Source organism: Suricata suricatta, chromosome 1 (genome assembly GCF_006229205.1).
Source record: "Suricata suricatta isolate VVHF042 chromosome 1, meerkat_22Aug2017_6uvM2_HiC, whole genome shotgun sequence".
In the NCBI taxonomy this organism is placed as follows: Eukaryota; Metazoa; Chordata; class Mammalia; order Carnivora; family Herpestidae; genus Suricata; species Suricata suricatta.
The window spans coordinates 183229698-183237570 of record NC_043700.1 but is presented as its reverse complement, the minus strand read 5'-3'; positions in this window follow the sequence as shown (position 1 = coordinate 183237570).

Genomic DNA, 7873 nt, shown 5'->3' with positions numbered 1-7873 from the left:
TCTGACTTAGAGATTGTGTCTCTTTTTGTCAATATATGACATTCTGCAGAATCCCTTTTACTATACAAGGCAACACATTCAAGATTTTGGGAATTAGGATCTGGACATGTTTTGGGTGGTGAATGGGGGACTCAGCCTATCACACTCTACTCTTCCCAAAGACTCATACCCATCTTGCATAAGAAATATGCTCACCCATCTTGAATGTGGCCAAAGTCTCAGCCCATCAACATCAACTCAGGACCAAAACCTCATCTATATCTCACTCGCTCAAAGGCTCAAGCCTTACATCTAAGTCACCTAGGTTAGGTGTACGTACAGTATCTGGGTATAATCTATCCTGAGGCAAAATCCTCCATCTGTGACCTGTGAAATTAGAGACCAGTTCTCTGCTTCAAAAATACAGTGATAGGACAGACCTAGGGCAACAGGCACAGAGGATTCCCATTCAGAAAGGGAGAAAATGAGACACAGAAAGGAGTCCCCATCCAATCACCTTCAGAGTCCACCTAGGCAAATGCCATTAAGTTTCAAAGCCTGGGGATAACATATATGATGCATACCTCTGCCCCGCTCTGGACCTGAGACCACTCTCTGCAGCTATGACTCCACTCTTGGAGTCAGACTTTTTAAAGTAAATTCCACTCCTGGGGCACCTAGGTGGCTCAGTGGGTTAAGTGTCCAACCCTTGGTATGGCTCAGGTCATGATCTCAGAGTTATGGGATTGAGCTCCACATCTGTGTCACACTGAGCATGGGGCTTGCTTAAGATTCTCTTCCTCTCTCCCTCTCCCCAGTGCTCACTCTCGCTCTCTCTCAAAAAAAAAAAAAAAAAAAAAAAAAAAGACACTCTACCCTTGAGGTGAGTCTTGAACTCCCAACCCTGAGATCAAGAGTCACATGTGTGGGGCATCTGGGTGGCTTTCAGTTAAGCGCCTGACTTGATTTCGGCTCAGGTCATGATCTCACTATGGTGGGGTTAAGCCTGAGTTGGGCTTCTTGGGGGCTCCATGCTAGGCATGAAGCCTGCTTAAGATACTCTCTCCCCCTCTCCTGCTGCCCCTCCCCTACTCTCTCTTCTTTCTCTCAAAAAGAAAAATCACATGACCTACCAACTGAGCCAGCCAGATGACCCTGGGGCCACACTGTTTCATGAAGAGTAACACAGGTCTGCCAATGAGTAATATTGATCAGCCTGTTTTCCACCTGTAGAATTTGAGGAGCCTGACTGTGTTCTTTCCTATCTCTGTACCATTGTTAAGTCCAGCTAGACAATGTTACCATTGGTATGACATTCTCAAAAACTTTGTGAGTCACCAGGATTCACTCCATTAGAAATGAAGCTACTCAGATGTTTCCAGAATAACCTCATCTCCATTTTAGGTTTCTGCTGGATGGCTGAGAGGGGCCATGAATCACCTACCCCTTCAAAGAGCCCGTGTACTTGAATGCTCTGACCACGGCCCCTTCCCAGTGCTAGAAAAGGCTGTCACCCTTAACAGTGGTTAAGATGGTAAATTTTATGTTTATTTTATGAAAATTTTAAATTACTTTCTGCTTCATGTTGTCCAGCCACTTCACTGGCTTTCTCTCTGACAGAAGATCAATCTGGATAGGCTGTGAATTTCCCAAAACTTTAGGTCCTGCTTCCTTTCTGTAACAGTTCCCTCCTTTTTATCTATTGTATGTTTTACTAAAAGCAACAAAAAGAAACCAGGACATACTTCCAATACTTCGCTTGGAAATCTCAACTAAAACCCAAGTTCGTTGCTCCCAAGTCCTGTTTTCTATATAATTGTAGGACATAATCCAACCTAAGCTTTCTCTTTCTACCATTGTATAGCAGAACCCCCAAACACTCCAAAACTGCTGGTGAGGTGCTTCTCAGTGCCTTTAACATCCAATTATGCTACAGTTGTTTACAATGACTTAGTTATTCTTTTTTTTTTTTTTTTTAAGTAGGCTTCACGCCCAGCATGGAGCCCAACATGGGGCCTGAACTCACAACTCTGAGATCAAGACCTGAAATGAAATTGAGTCAGATGCTTAACCCACTGAGCCACCTAACCACCTCAATGATATAGGTATTCTTTTTTTTTTTAATTTTTAAATGTTGATTTATTTTAATGTTTATTTATTTATTTATCTCAGAGCATGAGAGGGGAAGAAGCAGAGAGAGAGAGAGAGAGAGAGAGAGAGAGAGAGAGAGAGACAGAGAGAGAGAGAGAGAGAGACAGAGTCCAAAGCAGGCTCCCGGCTCTCAGCTATCAGCACAGAGCCTGATGTGGGGCTCGAACTCATAAACTGTGAGATCCTGTCCTGAGCCAAAATCGGATGCTTAACTGATTGAGCCACCCAGGCATGCCCAATACTGGTATTCTTTAAGACCATATAGGTTTGGGGTGTCTGGGTCACTCAGTTAAGCATCCCACTCTTGATTTCAGCTCAGGTCCTGATCTCACATGGGGCTTCATACTGCCAGCACAGAGCCAGCTTGGAATCCTCTCTCTCTTTCTGCCTCTCCCCCACTCATGCACACACACACACTCTCTCTCAAAATAAATAAATAAACCTAAAAAAAGACCATATAGGTTTTCTCTACCGTGCTCTTCACTTCTGAGACCTCAAAGAGCTGAGTCTTTAACACCCATATTTCTACTAACAATCTGTTTTAAGGCAATTTAGGTTTCTTCTACTACGTTCCTCAAAATTGTTTCAGCCTCCATGCAAACCACTTCCCTATTTTGAGTATTTGTTCCAGGCAGACTTGCCAGAAAAATCTCCTTGTTTTGATGACTGAAGCTGCCTCACCTGTTCTACAACATTCCCTCTGCTTTGGGGCATCCCCTTGCAGGTTCTGGCCAAGATTAGTCAAGACTAACTGTCCTGTTCCTGGCGACATCCCAAGCTCAGTCTTGGAACTGAAGAAAACAGGAAAACAGAAAAGGGATACTTCCAGATTCTGCTCTAACAAGCTACCATAAACCAAAGGGCTTAAAACAACATGCATCTGTTCAGAAATGAGGTCAGAAGTCCAATGACAGTCTCTCTGGACTAACGTCAAGATGTCAGCAAGGCTCGTTCCTTCTGGGGGCTCTAGCAAAGACTCTTTCTTTTTATTAACTTTTATTTTCTTTTTAATGTTTGCTTATTTTTGAGAGACAGAGACACAGGCAGTGTGAGCAGGGGAGGGGCAGAGAGAGAGGGAGACACAGAATTCAAAGCAGGCTCCAGGCTCTGAGCTGTCAGCACAGAACCCAATGCGGGGTTCTAACCCACCAACGATGAGATCATGACCTGAGCTGAAGTTGGATGCTCAACTGATTGAGTCACTCAGGTGTCCCCCCACTTTTTTCTTTTTTTAATATTTACTCATGAGAGAGAAAGTGTGAGAAGAGGAGAGGTGGGAAGGGGGTGGGGACAGAGGATTCAAAGCAGACTCTGTGCTGAGAGTAGACAGCCAGATGTGGGACTTAAACTCATGAACCACGAGATCATGACCTGAGCCAAAGCTAGACACTTAACTGACTGAGCCACCCAGGAGCCCCGGGAAGAATTTTTCTTTACCTTTTCCAGCTTTCAAAAGTCTGCCTACATTCCCTGTCTCGTGCCCCCATCCCGTAGCATAGCAGCATAGCAGCATAGCACCCTCAAATATCTCTCTGGTGCCATCATTACATTGCCTTCTCTGTGTTTCTGATTTGCCTGTCTCCCTTTGGTAAGGGAGACAGAGTAGTGACTGGACGCATGTCCCCTAAACTCTAACTGCAAAACCCAGCATTCCTTGGTAGATGGACTGGTATGCCTCTTGAGAAGTGGACCTTGCAAGAATGCAAATGCAGCATGCTTTCCTAAAGGAGGGACTTCACTGTGCAGACTGGCAGAGACCCAAGTTTGTGCTAAGGTGGACCCCAGTGCTGACCTTTCACTGACTTTCTCCCTCATTATAATACTAAAAATCATACCCGGGGTGGAGATCGAACGTGCTAATGAGACACACCATGCATGACGCACCACTGTGCTTGCTTCCCCATTTCCTATATCTCTTTCCACCCATACATGCTCAGATGTCACTCCTTTCCCTCCTCAGTCTCTTTAAAAACCTTCCCTGGCCTTTGTTCAGAGAGCCAGCATGAAGGGCCCTTTCCTTTGCACTGTCTCCCCTATGATTAAGCTTAAGCCAAAATAAAAGTTATATCTTACCTGGAATTCTTTGGCCCCAATCAATTTCTAATTCTTGGGGAACCCAAGGACTGGAGTTGGTAAGATAAGGACCCTTAAAATGACACGGGATCCACCCAGACAATCCATTATAATCTTTCCATCTCAAGATCCTTAATCACCTTTGCAAAGTCCCTCCCCCTGTGTAAGGAAATGTGTTCGTGGTTTCCTGAGGACCAGGATAGGGACATCTTTGTGGAGCCATTACCATTGCCTTCCTCAACGGAAATAAACGCAAGAAGTAAATAAGACACTTAAGTATTCAAAACATTCATTGAGAGAATGTCATGAAACTGGTCTAAGACCTTTAAATGCCTCATCTCTGTTACCTCATCCTTTAGTGACCAAGAATGCCAGCCAACAAAAGACACATTTTTAATAAGGAAGTCCAGAATTATTTAAAGTTCAAGAAAACAAAGTCCATATTAGTACTGAGTTCAAGGTCTTTGAGGTGTGACCTCAGCTTTCCTGCCAAATCTCAGGCTACACTCTATTTACCAATAAAACTAGTTTTTGATCTTTTCCAGAAAAAGCCCCTTACTTTCCCAGTATTCTTCCTTCTCTTGAGCAATTGGCACCATCTGAAATCTCTTTCCTCCAACTCTATGTCAGCATCCTTGTCCTTCTTCTAGAACTTCCTGTAAGGGGAATAATAAAGTATGTATTTCTTTTCCTGAAGCTTCTTTAACTCAGCGTGTATACTTTTAGATGCCTCCATGTATCAGTGGTGTATACCTTTGTGTTGCTGAGTGGTATCCACCACTGTATGACTAGATCACAATTTGTTCATCTGTTCTCTTCTTGTTGGACGTTGTTTAGTTTGGGGTTTTTATGGATTAAGCTCAATGAACATTTCATGTGTAAATATTGGGATAGACACATTTTCATCTTTTTCTTGGTAAATATCTTCTTTGTGGTGAGGTACCTGTTCAATTATTTTGCCGATTTAAAAATTTGTGTTGCGTTTCTTCTTGTTTTTGAGTTGTTGAATTCGTTCTATTTTCTAGATACAGGCTTTAAATTAGTAATCAGCATTCATGTTATAATGTGAATATTATTCATGGCTGAGTGTGCAGTATTCTATGATTGTTTCCTTTCTTGTAAACTTCTTGCTTACCCCAGAGGTAAGGACTGTCTCCCCCCACCCAAGCTTACTTGTTTATGTGGTTGGTATTCTATTTAGTTTCCATTCATTGTGCTATGAGAAGGATGTTTCTAAGGAAAAAAGGAAAGGAAGGAAGGAAGGAAGGAAGGAAGGAAGGAAGGAAGGAAAGAAGGAAGAGGGAGGGAGGGAGGGAAAGAAGGAAGGAAAGGAAGGGAAAGAAAGATATTAAACATACCACCTAAAATACAGACTGATACTTAAAAATTTTTTTTTACTGTTTATTTATTTTTGAGAGAGAGAGAGAGAGAGAGAGAGAGAGAGAGAGAGAGAGATCAAGCAGGGGAGAAACAGAGAGAGGGAGACACAGAATCCCAAGCAGCCTCGAATTCACAACCTGAGATCATGACCTGAGCTGAAATCTGAGGCTTAACCCACTGAGCCACTCAGGTGCCCCCATACTGATACTTTCGAATGCATTGAGAGTCACACGTCTTGCAGAGAATTTGGCCATAATCATAAGTGTACATAGGATACCAAGCACACAAACAAATAAGCATGGATGGTGGGTGAAGCATGGGGGAGGGGAGGAGGATAAGGGAGATGAATTATTTCCCTTAGAGTAAGCAAAAAGTTCACAAGAAAGGAAACATAATCATAGAATACCGCAAACTCAGCCATGAATAATACAGGTCATAATAACGTAAATGCTGATTACTGATTTAAAGCTGGAGATGAAACACTTGGTATGATGAAAGGCACAGAAAGGTGCCTTTGGAGGACGTGTGAGGTTAAAGATAAAATTTCTTTCTCCATCCTAGGAAGTCAAAGAATAATATCCAAGATGGAAACATCAAGAAACAGCATTTAGGCACATTCTTTGGAAATGTGGAAGCAAATACAAAAAGGTTCTGAAATAATTAAAACTGCTTATTTCTGGAAAGTGGACTGAATCAAGGAGTGCTGGACAGGAGAATGTGGGTTTTGGTTATAAATTTTACAATGAAAAAGAAAGAGTGGCTCAGTGGGTTAAGGTCATAATTTCACGGTTCTGAGTTTGAGCCCCAAATTGAGTGAACTCGAGCCCTGCTTTGGGTGAGCCCCACTTCCCTCTCTCATCCTCTCTCTCTGCCCCTGGCTCACTTGCACCTTCTCTCTCAAACAAAACAGAACAAAACAAAACAAAATGACAACCTTAAAAGATTTTTTAAAGGGTAGATGGGACACCTCAGTGGCTCAGTCGGTTGAGCCAACTTCGGCTCAGGTCATGATCTCCTGGTTTGAGAGTTTGAGCGCCGCATCTCTCTGCTGTTAGCAGGGAACCTGCTTGGATCCTGCTTCCCTGTCTCTCTGCCCCTCTCCCACTTGCACTCTCTCAAAAATAAATATACATTTAAAAAAATAAAGGAGAGAAAGATTCACATAAAATGTTACAGAACCCCCCAGCCCCACCCCTTGGAGATGCCCGCCTTGGGCACTCAGAGTTCACGGCTTTCATCACTGTGAGAACTGAGGATCAGGGCCTCCAGAATTCCGAGGGCAATCCTGGCAATCCTGGCTCTCTCAATTGCCTCCCTCTAGGATTTTGCATCTATCTGAAGGGAAATTATGACCTCCGACAAGTTACTTAACTTTCCGGAGCTTCCTCATCTCTAAAATGGGGATGACAATAAATATTAACAAACAAACAAAAATGAAAAAATTAAATAAATGAGGATAATAAACCCAGTTGGGAGGGATGTCGTGAAAAGTTATTGAAAATTACGCTTAGTGTTTGCCACATAATGGCGGCTCAACAAATAATGAGTTTTTGTGGTTATCACCTCCTGAAAACAAAACCCACTCATCATTGACCGTAAAAAAGAGGGCTTCTTTGGGTTTCTCTGTCAAAGATGTCAGAGTTTGGGGCCAGAAATCTCTCTCTTTCGATGACTCAACTTTCCTCGCCTTTTCCCAAACCTTGTTTCTTGGGAGCTTCTTCCTCCTGGACTCTGGCCAATATTGGTCAAGAGCCTGTTTTTCTGTTTGTTTGTCAAACTGGTGGTTGCCAGGGTGGAGGTTGGGGGCAGGATGGACAAAATACGTGAAGAGGATTAAGAGGTGCGTAAAATAAATCAGTCAGGGAGGTGAAAAGTATAGCAGAGTGAACATAGTCAATAACACTGTAAACACCTATGAGGACAGATGTTGACTACCATGTGTATGGTGAGCACGCGAAAGGCATAAAATTGTCCAATCACTATGTTCTATCCCTGAAACTGTATGTTAATTATACTTCAATTAAAAAACAAAACAAAACAAAAAACAGGGAAACAAAACGGGGCGCCAGGCTGGCTCAGTCCCTAGAGCACGCTACTCTTCATCTCAGAGTTGTGAGTCCAAGCCCCACCGTGGGCCTAGAGATTGCTTAAAAAATAAAATCTTTGAGAAGAGGAAGAGGAGGAGGAGGCGGCGGCGGCGGAGGAGGCAGAGGAGGAGATGACTAGCCAAGAGGAAGAGGAGTCCTGTAGGGGTGAAGTCCTAACAGCCCTGGAACTGAATCAGCTGGCA